Source organism: Zootoca vivipara, chromosome 2 (genome assembly GCF_965207765.1).
Source record: "Zootoca vivipara chromosome 2, rZooViv2.hap1.1, whole genome shotgun sequence".
Taxonomy (NCBI): Eukaryota; Metazoa; Chordata; class Lepidosauria; order Squamata; family Lacertidae; genus Zootoca; species Zootoca vivipara.
In genome coordinates this window covers 50660651-50679198 of record NC_142584.1, presented here as the reverse complement: position 1 = coordinate 50679198, position 18548 = coordinate 50660651, and the positions used below count along the sequence as shown (strand labels likewise).

The 18548-nt window shown below is 41.1% G+C and overlaps 1 protein-coding gene across 1 annotated transcript in view; it reads right to left on the bottom strand.

Moving 5' to 3' along the window:
• The window catches only part of PPP2R2B (protein phosphatase 2 regulatory subunit Bbeta), a 228960-nt gene that overhangs the window by 197439 nt on the left and 12973 nt on the right, over positions 1–18548 (bottom strand). The window lies entirely within an intron of this gene.

Sequence of the window (18548 nt, the reverse complement as noted above, 5' to 3'; positions counted from 1 at the left end):
TACATTGCATTTCTGGTCTCATTTCACAGTGTGAGTACCATCTGGGGGCACTTGCCAAGTTCTTTGAAAGATCAGAGGTCACAGATCTGCAAAAAAATAACAATAACTCAAGGATATTATCTTCCCACCACAACTAACACCAATTTTGCTGTTGATGCTTCAAAGAATTATTTATTACTATTATTTATAATAATACGAGTTAGGAATTAATGATCAACAAGATGGGATGGTGTTGGTCAGGGGAGATGTTCATTTGGGGCAGAAGGATCTACATGTTCAGCATCAAACCTGCCATTCCAAACCCCACATCCGCAGTATGCAATTACTTTCTCGCTAAAGTTTCAAATCTGAAAGGCTCTCTCCCTGTCTGTCCATGTACTGTATGTGTTTTAGGGTAGCCTGTTTCACTTCTCATGGGTCCAGTTTCCTACAGAAATTAGGGAGTCACACCCACTATGCTTCTTGAATATGCTTAGAAACACTTGGGTGAAGCTCATCTTCTTATCAGTAATCTCTGCATCACTACACACTGACCATAGTGTAGTTGTGTAAGGGAGGAAAATGCCATTTTAAGAAAGAGGGTATGAGTGCAAGAGAAAAAACCTTATTACAAAGACAGACAGTATGAGATATGTTGATAAGAGCCTGCAGGCCACTAGAGGTGATTCTGCAAATGCTGGTTGGTTGTTGCCCTCTACACCAAGGAGTTAACGACACTTGATCACAGCACTCAATGGGAAAACCTTGTCTAACAGCAAGTGGACAGCAAACACTGGCAAGATAGATGCTAGTCACTGCTACAGAACTTGAAATTGATCTTTCATACACTAAACCAGGCACCCCCAGACTTTGGCCCTCCAGATGTTTTGGACTACAATTCCCATCTTCCCCGACCACTGGTCCTGTTAGCTAGGGATCATGGGAGTTGTAGGCCAAAACATCTGGAGGACCGCAGTTTGGGGGTGCCTGCACTAAACTCTCAACTGGAAAGCCTCTTACTTCACTGAGTGACAATGCTGTTAAGGATCTGTCTACTGATCTACTGAGAGAAACTTTATGCCGCTCGAGTTAGGAAGAGAGCAGAGAGAATTGCTGTAGACCCTTCGCATCCTGGTCATTACCTGTTTGATTTACTCCCATCCAGACGTCGGTACAGGACTCTATATACCAGGTGTCCCCAAACTTACCTGGCTTCGGGCCAGTGCGCGCCGTGCCAATCGCGTGGTGGGCCAGAGGGCAGGGGAGTGAGCGAAAGCGTGCGCACATGCTATTTCCAGCGCACTTCCGGGTTGGAGGAGTGCCGGAAATAGCTTGTGCGCAAGCTGTTTCCAACGCTCCAGCCCCCCAGAAGTGGGCAGCCATGAGCGGGTGGCAGCAGCGGGGGTCGCCAGGGGCCACATAAATGAGCCTTGCAGTCCGTAGTTTGGGGAAGCCTGCTATATACAAAAACGTCTAGGCACAGGACTAGCTTTTTTCCTTGTGCCATCAAATTGTTGAATCTGTAGTTGTGGGCGGAAGGGAGGCCAGTTGGTGGTATGGGGTCTTTTCGCTGTGCTGTTGTATTGTAAGGGGAATAGTGTTTGTATGAGGTACGTATTTTCTTTACATTGCAACGTAGTCGAAGCAAAATTCCAAGTATGGTTGATATTTGGCCAATAAATTATTCTATTCTATTCTGATGAAGCATATGGTTATCGGATCTTACGGGCTACATCAGAGGCCAAGAAGCAAGTCGGCGGCTGATGTCCAAGAATGAATCAAAGCAAGACTTGGTGAAGCTTCTTGTTAAATTTCTTATGAACTGATGTCATAACTTTCTAATGTTGTTGTATGTTTATAAGGTAATGTTGGGTACTTAGTAGGATATATTCTAAGCAGAGAAACGATAATTTTTGTAGCACTATCTGACATTTTCAGAAGATAAAATTACATTCTTTGGTTTTCTGAGAGCAGTTTATGTGCTTTTTAATCAAGCATAGATTTACCAAGCTAATGTTGTCCAATCACAAAAATAACAGCAGAGATGAATCCCTCATACCCAAAAACATATTATGAGCCCTTACTGAAGAAATGTGCAAAAATTAAGTTTCACCCCTTAAATGACACGCCCTACTGCCTCAGCTTCCTTCATGCTAATTTCCAATTTGCTTCCCTCGAGCTAAAGCTGCTTTCCTTCTCACACTGTTTATGATCATGCCAGCTCTTGTCAGTTATTCCAAATTTCCAAAATAAAGCAGGTTGGCACTCTAAATTATGCTATAGTTAGAGTGGATAACAGAAGGGACTGCAAATTATCATGTGCAGAACTGGAAGTAATGCTAATCTTGGAAGTGCTGTCATAATGACAACCCCCTTGTCTAGTTTCTTCTCCTCTGCCTGCAAAATTTACAATGTGAGGGGAGAGAAGATTGGAAATTCCCTCTCCACACAAAATAGGTGGCTTTTCCAAAGTAAATGAGGTGCAGGTGAAACGTTTGTCTAAACTAATGAAGCAAAAGCCAGAACAACAATGGGCAACTGTCTTTGCACACAAATGTTTCCAAGGAATCTAAAAAGAAAATTGCTGTAAAAACTGACAGCTTTGTATGTCTGTCTGTTTCGTGGACATGATAGTTAAGAGTAAGCATTTGTGAAAATAATTTACTGACTTCATAAAGTGGTACTCTCCAGGGAAAATAAAGATTGACACTCTCCTGCCTCCCTTGCCTCAAAAATGAAAGGCAAAACTGAGCAAACATATGTTTGATCACACACTGCTTTCTGGCTCATTGGTATATAGCTAAGCTTTTGTGCTCAGCCAATATGCAGGGGACTTAATTTTCCTTTCAGCTGTTGTTAGAATTATATTTAATAAGAGGCTTCTGAAACAAGTCGGCAAATCTGTGTTTTTTCAAAAGTGCCATTCAGACAATGAATTTTTTCCAAGTTGCTCTGTGGTGTCTTTGATATTTGAAATAAGAAAAGGAAGGATCACAAGGATCCAAAATAATTTGTTTTTCTAAAAATATCACCCTTCTTTAACATGACCAGTATTCTTTTGGAGTAGCTAAGTGCTTTCAACTTGTGTGAATGTCTAGAAATAATAATAATAATAATAATAATAATAATAATAATAATAATACCCAACCCATCTGGCTGGGTTTCCCCAGCCACTTTGGGCAGCTTACAGCACATAAAAAACTGTAAAACATTAGACATAAAAAATTCCCAATATAGGGTTGCCTTCAGATGTCTTCTAAAAGTCAGATAGTTGTGTATTTCCTTAACATCTGATGGGAGGGCATTTCACAGGGTGGGCGCCACTACAGAGAAGGCCCTCTGCCTGGTTCCCTGTAACTTCGCTTCTCACAGTGAGGGAACTGCCAGAAGGCCCTCGGTGCTGAACCTCAGTGTCCGGGCTGAACGATGGGGGGTGGAGACGCTCCTTCAGGTATACTGGGGCGAGGCCATTTAGGGCATTAAAGGTCAGCACCAACACTTTAAATTGTGCTCGGAAACATACTGGGAGCCAATGTAGGTCTTTCAGGGCCGGTATTATATGGTCTCAGCAGCTACTCCCAGTCAACAGAGAGTTGCCAGTTTAGGATCACTGAAATGAGATCTGATTATCTGTTGTTTTGGCCAAAACAGACACACAATTTCTTGATCACCCACATTGTCTTGGCCATCCCCCAAATACATGTGCAAACATGTGCAAATGTAATGTGTGAATCAGGCAGTCATGGTTATAGGCCATCACTGACTTCCGTAATCACAGACACCAAAGAAGGCCTCCATGAAGACAGCAGCACTTGCTGCCACCCTAACCATAACTTCCCCCAAATTTCACTGTGGCTAAGATACACTGCATGGCAAGAAAACAAAATATACAAACCCCATCCAAGACATCATCTGCACACAAAAAGCTGCCTCATACAGAATAAGTTCATTCATTCATCTAGCCCAGTGTTACCCATAAAGCTGAATATGCACATCTTCACTCTGCCCTTTGGCACATAACCTAGTTGTGATTGTGATTTGTCTTAAACTGCCTTTAACCTTGTATTTTACATTGTTGTGACCTGCCTTGTAATGAATGTGGGGGGAATGAATCTAGTTATAGTAATGATATATAGTTAAAATGAAAATCCCCCCCTGCTTGAAAATACATGCCCCCATTTGAGCTACTACTCTAGGCTCCAATCTATGACTGACACAAATCAAGGCTCATCCAACACCTAGGTAATATAGAGTCAGAGAAACAGGCATCTGTCTGTGAACCCACAGTGCCACCAGTTCCTCCTCCTTTCACAAAGGTAAGGATTTTATTTTATTGCCTGTGAGGAGGAAGGGGAAGCGGTTAAGAAGTGGGTAATATAAAAATTTCAGGGTTGGTTTTTTCCCCACTCTTCCTTTCGAATGTTCCAAAGGGACAGGCTAAAAAAGTCAGATTCATTGTGAAAGACAGAGTGATGGTGGCTCACACATCCCCATAGCTGCCAAGTTTTCCCTTTTCTCGCGAGGAAGCCTATTCAGCATAAGGGAAAATCCCTGTAAAAAAGGGATAACTTGGCAGCTATGCATCCCTAATAGTCTGCTCTGGCAGCAGCTCTCCAAGGTGTTTCCCAAGTTATTTTTAAACTGGAGTTACTGAGGACTGCATGCATGCACATGCATTTTGTTAGGGGGGGGCAGGACTTTGTTGTGGGGGCAGGACTTTTGTTAGAGGGGCAGAACCAACGTGATTGGTCAGTTAAGTATTTTTATTGTTTTACTTGATGGGGGGCAGCTTCCCCCCTTCCCCCCTGGCTACGCCCATGATTGCATGCAAAGCATATTTTGTGCTTCCCCATTTCTTTAAAGAGCTGCTTATCACATATGCCATCAAAATGTGCTTAGCAACCAGATGTGCCTGTGTAGGGAAACAAGCAAATCCCAACTCTTGAGTAGTTGCAAGCACATTTGCCATACTCATATCACATAAAGAAACAACCCAGAACATCTTCAAAATGTAACATAGAAGTTGGTATACTTGCACACAAATGCATATTATTGCTTGTACCGGTTCTGGAACTTTCAAAGCTTGTAAGGTAGGAAGGAACAACAACATGGCCTCCATTTAGAAAGAAATGTAACAGTGTTCACAGTGGGGCAGGAAGGTAAATTGTCCGAAGCCCCTAATGAAATCTACAAGGCACCCCTTCCCACCCTCACATTTTAATCCAAATAATGGCTCCATTGCAGCCTTCTAAAATGATAGACCGGGGGGGGGGGATCACAAAGATACGGGGACTGGGCTTCCTCTGTCTGCTGTTAATTTCAGCACCGATACATAGAAATGGCTGAAAACTGTGACATAATCCAGACAAATCATGTATGTGCAGGTCCTTTAGGGTAGAGTTGAAAATACATCCCACTGAAATAAACTGAGACTTAGCACACAACTGAGACTGTGCACTCAGCCCAAGAACTGAGATCAGTAAGTGGTGTGGAGGCTGCTTGTGGAAACCTGGAGAAGGACCCTCTCCATGGTAGGGCTCCAGTTGTGGCACTCCTTTCCCATGGAGACATGGACACCCACAATACTGACAAGCTTCTGCTGCATGGTGAAGACTGGTTCTCTCTCTCAGCAGGAGGCTATGAGTGGTTTACTTTCTGAAGCTTCTGTGATTTATACTGATTCCTATGATTTTATTATTGGCTTTTAAATGTAGTTTTTTCTGTTTTTTATTATTTATATTGATAGGATCTGTTTTGATGTAAACCACTTTGAGGTGATCTTTTGAATGAAAAGCGCCATACAGTACAAGAATGTTGAATGAATGAATAAATGTTGAAAGAGTCATTTACATCTCTTCCATGGAAGAGTTGTAACATGAGCAGAGATGATGTAAGCCCTCTTATAATACACTCAGCACTGATGCCACCCTTATGTTGTTTACTGCTCTTTTCATATGATAGGGTCACATTCTGAAAGAGCCCTTACTTCCCTGCTATTCTGGATCCACTGCAGTCTGACACCCGAGACAAATTATTAGGGATTTGTCTATGTCCACAAATAGGTTAAAGGTTATGGGAAGAGAGCGATAAAAAGAGGGAAAGAGAGTGAGAGTTTTTCTTTAGCAGGAGAACAAAAGAATATACAGTGCTACACAAAGGAACAGTGCAAGATTTTACATAAGAAAATGCCAGCATTTGCCCTGTAACATTCCTGTTTATGAAGATATACAATATGTTTGACTACAGCGAACCTAAATCTTTTGTCTGTCTTTCCCATAAATAAACATATGTGTGAAACAAACATGTCAATTTTAAGTGTGAACACAAAGAACAGAGGAATACAAAAGGAAACAACTTAGTTACCACCTGCCCAAGCTGGTCCCTTATACATTACATATCGCCTATGGCATTATCCATAATGTCAACCTAATCCAAACTTGCATTCTTCTAACTGCATTTCTCCATCTCTCTGCCACTGAATAGACTAGTTAATCAATGACCAGTAATGATCCAAACTGATTTCAGTTTCTATAGCTCTTGATAGGAGTATATTGCAGTTTAGGATAAACATTGCTTAGGCAGCCATTCATTCAATGGCCCATTGGTGGTATTGACAAATTTCTACTTAAAGACAGAATGACAAGATGTTTCAATAGCTAAATTGCCACAGCACATCCTCCTCCAAACAGGTATCCAGGTAACCATGGTGATAATGTCCCCAGGCTTGGGAGGGGGGGAGAGAGAGAGAAAAGGGGAAAGAGAAGAAAATAGTCCTATTTCCTTAACAGGTTGAGGGGGAGGGGAATTACATGGCAACTTTCTAGTTACTGGTCAAAAGTAAATAAAAAGAAATTAAATTAAATACTTAAAATGCTACTTGATTGTGTCCTGGCATTAATACTAGTCAGATCCCAATTAAGAAATATGGCATTAATAAGTATTCAAGCATTTCCTTGGCAAGCAAGACTACGGCATCCTGCATCTTTTGTTTCATTTTGATTGAAATTGTACTGCATTTTCCCCTCTGAGAGCTGAATTTTTATATCGGATATTTTCATTAGAAGATGAAAACATAGTAGTAACAACCAGCAAAGGTGTGGATGTACAGTATTCATAAGCATCGGGTTCATCACGTGTTATTCGCCTACCAATGGATAGTTTTAGGGATAGACAATGTCGTACATGAGAATCTGATGCCATATGGGTCTTGGAGGGGCAATTCCTCAGGGAAAGTTCGGTCAGCCTGCTTCAGGACGGCCAGTTCCTAGGTCTGATAGGACCAGTTCCTCACTCGATGGCTCCTCCACAGGCTGAACTATGGTGCACCAGGACTAGGGTCGAGGGAGCTGCCCAGACTCCAGGGTTTCAGATGGGAGTCCTTCCCAATCCTACCTAGAGGATTGAACCTGGGACCTTCTGCACTGAGCTCCAGCCTTTCTACCAAAGGCCATGTGGAACTTCTATTTTGGCCTCTTTCATGTATCTAGGTGGTAGGGGTGGGGTAGGGAAGAGGCAGGTATGATGCTCCTCTAAATTTACTGGATGGTGCCATAATAGAGGAGTTGCTGTGCATCTCCCCCTCCCCAAATGGCCATTTGTGCCCTTCTGCTTATCCACCTTCCTTTCCCCACCTGCTGAAGAAAGAACTTTGCAGACAATGAGCAGAGTAACCTAGATAGGAAGAGGTGTGTGTGCAGCAGCATCTTCCCAATGCATATGCTTTGTTTAAGATAACAGTGCAACCTCTGTGTTGCAAACTGAAAAGGTTTTCTCTTTCAAAATGTTTTTTTAATTACAAATGCAGTAAAATGGCTACTGGAAATGTTTCTCTGTATTTCTGGCAACAGCATGAGTGGGGGTGAAATTGCTATGCTCATGCTAGATAAAGGCTCAGTGGATTCTAGTCCATGATGGCTCTATCCCTCCAGGACTGAAGCCACCATGTCTCCGAATGCCAGTTGCTAGGAAACAGCAGCAGCAAAGGGCTATTGTGTCGATGTCTTACTCATGGGGTGTACCTGGTTCTGCCCAGGAATTTGTAGAAACCAAAAAAATTTTTAGGATGTTTCAGTCCCCCGTCTGGAATCAAATTGGAGTCCAGCATGTAAACGTCAATAAAGACTGGCACCCCACTTTGGGAATCCTTCTGCCAAGTTTGGAAATAGTATCGCCAGAGGTGGCTGAACCTATGCTAAAAAAAAAAGGTGAAGTCACACAAAAGTAATGTTTTGGTCCACCATCTTGACTCAGAATGGTGGCTGGCATCCAAATGGCACTGAAGTCTGCCACCCCCACCTCGGAAACATGCATACCAGGTTTGGGGATGATATCTCAAGAGGCAGCCAAATCTACAGAGTACAGACAGACCACCTTCCAAAATATATAGAATATCTGTGGGTTTCCAGGGGGCATTTGTTTGGCCACTGTGGATGCTGGACTAGACAGGCCTTTGGTCTGACCCAGAAGGGTTCTTCTTACGTTTCTATGGATTGCAATATGTCCAGTTTTTCTCACTGCTTGGCAAGAACCCCATGGAACAGGAATGGGGTGGGGGAAGAGTTCTGCACACAATCTGTCCCATGACCTTCATCTGCTGTGGCAACTATGACAGGGACGTTTGTAAAAGGACTTCTGGCAAGAGCAGTTCCAGAAGGACTTGATCCGATTATTCAAAAAAGAAACAATACTGCTTATTACAAAACTAACCATCTGACCTCACCTAGCTTTATTAGCTAAAATATACATGGCATGGTACTTCTGATTTGAGCTCCCATTTAGTGTAAACCTGAGATGCCAATTAACCGAGCCACAGCCTTAGAATGTTGCTCAGACCAACCAGGGGCAGGGGGCTGGCACAGTCAACTGAATTTGAGCCTGCACAACCCGTCAGTATCAAGTATTCAACGGACAATCTCCAGGGACTGTTTAATATTCACTGTGTTCTACCTGTCTATCACAGGATGTCCCTACTTAACAAACTGGGCATAAGCAAAAAGGGTGGAGGGTGGAGTTTAGGCAGCTACAAATCTCTCTATGCAGCGCTGCCTTGCATTGCGACGGCCAGAAATGCTTCCTTTTCCATCACACCCAAGAGAGCGCAAGGAGCCATGTCTGTCTAATATATTGACTCACTCACCGTGTCCCCCAAGGGAATAGGGTCTTCACAAGAAGCAACGTATTTAGCCCCCCCTCCCTTCTCCACCTCCTCCTGCTGGCACATATGTTGCCTGCACAGCAGTGAGCATTAAGGCGGCAGATGGTGGAGCATGTAGGTTGCTCGAGCAATAAAGTGTGCCACTCAGCAGGTTGTCCCACGCCACCCTACGGAGTTTTGCTTTGCTCTAGCAGGATTATATTGCAGGGGACCTGCTTCCAAGTGTCTCCGCTTCCTCCCCCTTCTATTGCAATACTGGGGCAAGATTTGGCTGTTATCCATCTGGGTAACATAAACAAGTAAGTTGCAGTCAAGGAACCTGCGTGACTTATCAGGCTTATGTATGCAATCTTCAGCATTAAGCGCAATGTTCTGCCACAGATGTCCAGATCATCAAACTATTGTGGGAAGGGAGATGTACACACACACACAAATACATCGTTCTCCATGCTTTGTCCTATAGCTGTTGGTTTCCATTTTTCAAGAGCATGATTTCAGATATGGCCCCTATTAAAACTTAGTAGAAAACTCGCAGGCTTGCTACAGAATGCCTCGGAGGAATTTCAGATCAAATATGGAGAGATAATGAGCTCCTAGTGACGTTAGTGGGAGAAGCAGGCATTCAAGACTCCTTAGCATATGGCCTTTAGCATGGAGGTAATTGCTGTCTGGGAAGATCTGTTTGCCATACTGTAGGGTGAAGGGGGACAGCAGAATAAATAGCAAGGAATCATGCATGCAATGGGTTCACTGACCATTTTAAAAACTGATTTCTTAAGGCAAGAATAGATGTTTGTTGCTTTGGCAATTTTGAAAGCATCTGCTGGAAGAATGGCCTTTTTTAAAAAGTTACTATTTAATTCAAACACATTTTATCTTGAAAAAAGGACTCATTCACCTTTCAGGCTAAAAATAGCAACAAAGGTTACTTACCATTCTTCCTTGGATTAGCTCCATCTCAAACATATTGATTAGTCCTGTGTGTAGGGCACCCTGTGAACTTCAATCAGCAGGCAGCTTTTTCTGAGAATAGAATAGCCTGTTTATTGTATTAACTGTTTATATTTTTGACTGGACCAGGTATGACTGGAGAGGAAGAGTAGAAAAATATATATAAAAGCATATCCAGGACTCTTTTTGTAAGTGGATTCTGCATGTCTGGAGTCACAGTAAGCCATAGCTCTGAAATATAGTATTACAAAATGACCCAGAAATTAAAAGCCACATGTGCCAGCATGCATGTGAGCACATGGTTAAGCAGACGTGAGATTCCTTCATGGTGTACCCAGCTTGCAATTTTTAAATGTGCATGCAAATCCTTTGATGTTTAGGCTGCGAAGGACAACAGGGCTCCTGCACTCTTAATAGTGAAACAGAAGAGGCAATATAAATTTGTATGAAGATAACTACTTGAGAACTTGGGAGGATATAAAGAGAAATTTACAAATATGGAATAGAATGAAACTTTCGTTACTGGGTAGAGTGTCGACCATAAAAATGAATGTATTACCAAGGATGTTATATTGGTTTCAATCATTACTGGTGATTGGAGATTATATTATGAAGCTTCCTGTCTGTGCTGCTTGAAGGAATGGTTGTTATTGAAGAATCTGTATATTTTAGATTTGGAAGGTCATGATAACATATATGGCTGGCACGCATATTTGTGGTATGAAAAGGCTAAAGTACATAAAGGATTTACAAACTATATAATTAGGAAAAATTTGTATAGAGTATGGGATAAATATAAAAATTTATTGGAGACAAAAAACCACTATAGTTTTCACCAGTAGAAGTTATAGCAGTGAAGAAGAACATCATGATGGAAAACTGGGTACTTATAGAAATTTATTAAAAGAGGAAGGTGGAGAATTTAAATTAAAAGAGTTTACGGATTTATTAGCTTATTGTTAGCAATGTGGATACAATATTATCATTTGAATGAAGTACCGGTATTCAAAAAGGATAGTACATGGGGGTTTGAGGAACAAGTATCTCAACCAGAGAGAGACCTGCTAGATTGTAATGTTAATTAAGGTGATGGCTAAAATGTATAAGTTTTTATTGGAATGGGAGACAAAAGATGAACAAGTGAGATCTTCAGTGACACACTGGGCAATAGATATTGGTCATAACATAGAAATGGAGCCATGGGAAAGACTGTGAAACATGGACATAAAATTTACAGCATGTTATGGTTTAAGAGAAAACTATATGAAAATGTCATACAGATGGTATCTAACACCATGTAGATTGGCAAAAATGTATAAATTAAAATAAAATATGTGTTGGAAATGTAAAGGGAAGGAATCTACCTTTTTTCATATGTGGTGGTCTTATAATAAGGGTAAAGCTTACTGGGAAATGATATACTGTATAATGAATGCATTGAAAAAGATGTTTAAGACAACATTTGTAAAACAAAAACAAAAAAACCCCCACAAAAAACAGAAGCTTTTCTTTTGGGAATTATGGGATCATACTTATATTGTATGGGAACATCTATATTGTTACCTAAACAATACAGAAATTTATTTATGTATGTAACTACTGCCACAAGAATGACATTCACCCAAAATGGAAAGAAGAAGTCCTGACAAAAGAAGAATGGCTACAGAAATGAATGGACTATGCAGAAATGGCGAAACTTACGAGAAGAATAAGAAAACAAGACAACAAACTTTTTATTAAGGAATGAAAATTGTTTATTGCATATTTACAAACAAATTGTAAACAAATTAAGACATTAGTAGGATTATTGTAAAAACTTGCAGTTTCTAAAACATACAGTATATGAGATAGAAGAGGAAAAGTATAGATAGAGTTAATTGGGATATGCAGAAGAAAAAAAGAGGGTAAATCCATGGAACCACTGAAAGAGGGGGAGGAAAGATGAGGTTTGATACCCGGTATGTGAGAATGGTTTATTTTTGTTGTTATTGTTGAAATGCTTATTTGTTATAAATGAAAAATAAAGTTATAAAAAGAGAGGTAATTTCTACACATTTCTTTTTTCAAACCAGCAAAACAAAGCTGCTCAAATACCTGCTTCTAGTTAACAACTGAAAGGTATAGGAACTCTGTTCCCCATTCTATCGGGTCATCTTATAGTATACATTCTGCTGCAGTCCAGCAGTAGAAGAAACAAACATCCACTTGCACTGAAACATGTGCTGGGCATATGCATCAGCTCATTTCACTGTACCGGGGAACACATATACCGGGGTTAATAAACTTTTTGGGCCCAAGGACCCATTCAGAATTTTGAGTGAGGGAAGTGGGTACTGCCCTGTCTGGTTGCTTCTCTCCAAGTTAGATTCAGTATAATTAAAATGGCTCCTCTTGAACCTGCATGATTTTAGATGGAGTCCCCACCCTCAGCCACCATCATATTAAAGCTTACAATAGGGATAGCACAGTTACAAAAACAAATAAATTATAGATCTAGAGATGGCCAGCACTATATATACATTGATTCAAGATGCAGATCTTCATAAATCTCCATTGCTTTATCAGAAGAGGACAAACAAACACACACACCAACAAATCCCAGAACACATCTGTGGACACAGAAGTAACCTAAGATTTGATTGTTGTTTTGACCACACTTGCTACCCTTTGACAATGAGAGGAATGAGTGGAGGAGGCTCAGATGATTTGTGGGTTCTAAGGGAAGTCCTCAAGGGTTCCACACTGACAACCCCAGCTAGATTTCAGAGCATTTTCACTGTTCCTACATCAGCACTTAAGTTACATTTGCTCATTGCATTACTATTCAATATTCTACATTCTTTCCTGAATGTATGGAAGCACAGCCACATAGAAAAAGGTTCGCGTGAGCCAAACTACATACACAAGGAACCATCACAAACATTGGGTGGGAGGTGGAGTTGAAAGTGTTGGGTTGGGTGGGAGGTGGACTTGAAAGTGTAATTGTGGTTACAATATTTGGTTGCTGGCTTGCTGGTCTCCAGCCTGGCTCATGTTATCCTTTCCCCCACAGAACTGTGTACTGGTATACATAGTTTCATGGAAGAATTTTGCAGCATTAATTGGCCCTTGGGCATTGTTGGTTAAATTTCCAAAGACCTGCTCCCTTCAGATCCTGGAATGAGTGGGTAATGAGCCCCACCACCTCTGCCCCTATGACTTCTGAGTCCAACAATTAACTCTCACTGGCCAACTGTCCTCACCCCTTGCAAGCACAATGCTGAGAGGGAAGCCATCCACCCGCAGCGATGTACAGTCACGAGCAATAAGGCTCTTTCCCTCACTGATTAGATATGAAATCAGAAGCAAATCTGAATGTAAGTATGCAGCTTAGAACTATGTGGGCTGTGGAATTGGCAGGGGGGGGGAGCACAACAGTGATGAATCTCTGTGGTGTCAAAAATTACAGATAAAGCAGGCAGCAGTCACCAGGGAACCACTAATGTAAATGATAAGTAATATTTCAGTCCATGCACTGTGCAAACAATGGTCAGTGTAAAAAAAATTACATCAAGCAGAGCCCCGCTGAGTCACGTGAGGGGAAAAAAAGCATGCTGAGTTGTGTACTGGAAAATTTATTACTAAGAGCCATGAACTTGCATTTGAATGGAATTGCTGATTATGAATAAACCTGCCATAGATTTTATAAAGCTGATAATACATTTGCTTTCCAAATATAGCTAGATTAGCCCATGGCAGTCTGTTTCTCATTCTAATCCAAATTAGAAAATCATTCAAAGTGCAAAGGAGAAAGCCTTGTGTTAGATTGATATCAAACAGTCAATGCTACAATTGGAAAGTTTAACGAGGACACATGCATTTGCACATGGACAATAGGGGAGGGCTTGTTCTGACCTGATTCACCTTCTCATTGTCACAATTAATATCCTGATTCCTATTTTTATGTACTAGGCAGAGGTGACTAAACCAAAGGATACAGACACAGCTATGGAGAAACAGGGAGAATTAAAACAGAGAGTTAAAAATGCTCAACATTACAAAATGTTAGCAAAATTGTGCTGATGTTTTTTCTTAGTTTATTAGGGAATCATTTCATTCCAGATTAATACACGTAGTGTCAAAGAAAGAAAATGTGGCCAAAAAAAAGAAACATAAGCCTGTCAGTTTGCCTCTGCCTACGCTTCCTACTCTTATTTTCTCTGCCCTCCACAGCCCCCTGATGTTTCTGGACGAGACCTCGCATCAGCCCCAGCAAGCATGGACAATGGCCACATCAGCAACATCTGGGGCACCAAAGGTCCCCCACACCTGGTCCACAAGTACATTTGTAAGTTCTTCAGGGCAGAGACCTGCCTTTGGTTCTGCTCTTCTGTAAAATGCAGCATACAGTAATCAGTGTCACAAAAAAAACCCTAAGATTTGTCTGATAAGCATGTATGATAATACACATTGAAGGACACATCCCTTAGATCAGGGATGGGGAAACTGTGACCTCCATTTGCTGATGGACCCCCAAGTCCGATTAGCCCCAGGCGGTGTGGCCCAGTGATCAGAGATGATGGGAGTTGAGAGTCTACCAACATCTGGAGGGCCACAGCTTCATCTTCCCTGCATTAGGGATGAATTCCTACAATTTTACAAGCAAGCCTTTCCTGCATTCTTGTCAACTGAATCAATATTTTTGTGAAACTGGTATTAGATTTTTTTCTACGTTGGCTCCCTTGGCCAGTAAAGCGAGATGAGTGCTGCAACCACAGAGTCGTTCGCGACTGGACTTAACTGTTGGGGTCCTTTACCTTTTAGAGATTAAGAAAGCCAAGCCCTTTTTATAACTCAGGGGCTTGGTAAGTCAGACAAAAGGTTTTACATCCCCTACAAGTAGTTTTATGCAATCGTAATGGTAAAAGACATTTTAACCTCCCTCTCTGCAATTAGTTTTTATAAATGCATTGTCAACCAGTACACAAATTAAAGGAGCCACAACAATAGCAACCTGATTGCAGTACTTCAATGCTCTGGCCCTCTGCTGGATAGCGTTTAAAGTGCAGAATCACTTTCACCTCAGAGGACAGGGACCTCTGCCAACTGTAGGGTTTGATTTCAGTCTCCAATGGCACATTGTGATGACATTCATAGGTGCCTGTTTATAGCCAGAAACTAATTAGAGCTCATGGTGCGTTACACGGCCTGAATTACGGAATTCTCATGCACAAAATTGTGTTTAATCTCATTTGGCTTTCTATACTGCTCTTTTCTTGGATATCAGGGTATGGCATGGTATTTTCTTTTTTAAAAAGGATAACAACATAGAGATCATTTATACAATTAGATGGAGAAAAGTGTGATGCTAGAAGATAAATTATCTGAACCATTTGTACTGCTAGATGTCAATGTCCATGCAGGTCTGAAGAACTAGAAAATTTGATTTGTGTATTTTTTCCCCCAATTGATTTTTTTCCTGCATATTATGTGAAGCATTTATCTGACCACTGCTTTAAGCTTACCCAGGAAGCTTTAAATGAAAAACTTAATGTTAATGGATACCAGGTTTAGTTTGAGAAAAGAAAAACAGCTACCGTAAATTCTGGGCTGCAGCTATTAAAACACATAGTAAGTTGACAGCAGAATATATACGTAATCACACTGAATCAATATAAATATTATTATTATTTGAAATATTTTGTTTAATTGCTCTACTCTCATGCATAATGTGCACTTACCTGAACCACTATAAATTCGGCCAAAAATGTTTGAGATCAATGTTTCTTCATGGGTGTATGCCACAATTTAGGGGCAAATGAGGGGGGGGGAGTGTCTCTCCACATCCCAATGTTGCACAAAATGTGTACACAGATAGTATGAGAGAGTTGATATTTGAGCCATAAGAGGGCATAAATCCTATCCAGGCCTTTGCTTTTGTGCAAACCCTACATGTGAGCAGGGCAAGTGGGGAGATGGCCATGTGGGGACAGAGCTTAATGCCCTCGTGCTCACTTGTGTATAGAGTTTACACATGACCAGAAGACTCAAATAGGGCGGAATAAAATGTGTAAGATCTGAGCCACTAAGAAAAAAATTATATATTTAACAAAATCTGAATGCCGCTTAAGCATAAATGAAATTAAAGGACATTTCACTTTGAAATTTTAGGGCCTTAGGATACCTTCCCATACTGTTTAACCGAATCCACTAATCTTTGGCAGGAGTTTCCAGCCACTTGGAATGCATGCAAAAACCCAGCTGATATTTCTACACCTCTAGTGGAAGCTCTCCTTTTCCTGGGGCATTGGAACTACAAAAATGAAATATATAACCTACTTTTTGCAGTTGGTTTGAATAGACTCTGCAAGCAAGCTGTCCCAACCACAAAGATCAAACAGAGTCTAAGTTTAAGACTTCCTTTTGCCCTCACATAGACCATGGGGAAACCCTTGTTTGTAGCGGCACCAGAAGCTGGGAGAACCCTGTTCCAATGTGTGCAGCTATAGCCCATGTGGTAGCAGCTGCACACTCATGCTGGTAGTGCCGAGGCAGACAGAACCAGCAAGCAGATGTTTGATGCTCCCCATTACTGCAGTTCAGCACAGGGGGCTGTACACATGGCAAGGTTCTTGCAAACGTTATTCTCCCCGCATGCGCCATTGCATGGAGCAAAACCTTCTCCACAGAGGAAGCGGTATCTCGAAAGGCCCTAACGTTCACTGCTGTGTGGCTGCAGCTCTCAAAAGCATGGAAACTGCCAAGCTTCAGAGGTAAAACGAGGCTTTGCTTTTCAAGCAGACTCTTGCAATAGGCCAGATGGAATGCTGACTAGGCATGTGCTGGTGCAGCAAATGACTGTCTGCGTATTGCTGACTTTGTGCCGTGGAGAACATACAGCAGAGGGCACTGGGACCACTCCAGATTTCAGCACTGCATCATTTTGGGAAGTGCTCTTCTAGATATTTCTCACAATGCATGGGACCTTTTTAAGAAAGAAAGAAAGAAAGAAAGAAAGAAAGAAAGAAAGAAAGAAAGAAAGAAAGAAAGAAAGAAAGAAACTCTTTGTGCCAGCTAAAACTATCAGAAACAACTCAGCCTAGACAACCGCTCCAAAGAAACACAGAAAAAGTCTCCTGTGTGTGGAGAGATCATGGGATAAAGATGTGTTGTCACTTTAAAACTATGGGATGTCAACAGGTGAAAGCAAGGATGACTAGGACTGCAATCCTGCATATACTTACCCAGGAGTAAGTCCATCAGTGAGGCTTACTTCTTAATAATAGAATTGCATAGGATCCTGCTATATTGTCAGTCCTTGTTTTAAAGACCCCATACCAAAGCCACCAGAAAAGATTCTCACTTGAATGGATGCGAAAGAGAAATCACAACCTTTAAAAGACTTTGCTGTTTCCTTGGCAGTATAAAAGATGCCATTGGTCATAACCATGGGCAAATGAGCCCATTCTTGAGTGCCTAAGCATCTGACATTAAAAACAACGCAGGAGGAGAGCTTATACATAATAAAATGGCTTTGATCATCTGTTTGATCTGCCTTCCTTATACAAAATGCATGAATGCTGTTATTTTCCCTGAAAGAGCAATATTGACAAGTCATAGTAATGTTTCTGTTCAGAGCACTTTTCTGAAAACATTTTCACAGCGGGGGTTTTGCTCGCTTGCCGCAGCCTCTCTAGGCCAGCTCTTGCAATGAAAGGTGGCCTTGTTTGTTTGCCTTATTAAATGAGCTGCCAATATATTGTGTGCACATTAATGGGCCCTCCACACTTCCCGCTCCCCGCAGCAGCGAGTCCTTTCTAACAGTGTTCAGCCATTAAAATGAACTTCTCGCAAGAGCCAAAGCATTTATTGGCTCAGCCAAGTCAGCTAAGGTATCGATGCCAGTGTCAAGGGAAAATGCTAATCATTTGCCCTACGGGCTAATGTTTTAAAGATGAAGATGCAGGAAGTGTCATGTTTACAAATTGGTTAATTCATTTCAGGCACAATAGATTTTCCTTCATATATATATATCCCTTGTTAAAAATTTGCTATTCCACATTAAAACAGTAATGAAAAAATAGATTGCTTGTTTTCTTTTGCTTGTTACAAAAACTGCAGAAGGCTTGCCTTTCCTTTTGGCAGAATGTTGCTAACAAAGAACAATTGAGGTATTTGGAGGGTGGCAAGGATAGACTACTAGATCATCGCAACATGTTAATGAACAGCACCACCTTGTGGATTTCTTAGGTAACACAGCCAAACAAATGCTGCTAAGCAAGACTCTGCTAAACAGCTTCATGACACCAAGACAAAATACAGTAATTACAAATTTTTAAAAATGTGATGATATATATATTCAAGTTGTGTGTTTTTATTGTATAGTGTTGTATTGTATTGTAATGATTTTTTCCTTTTTCCCTTTTTCTTTTTATTATTGTTTTTATATCTTCTTTTGGATTTATGTGTGTGTTATTGTAAAATC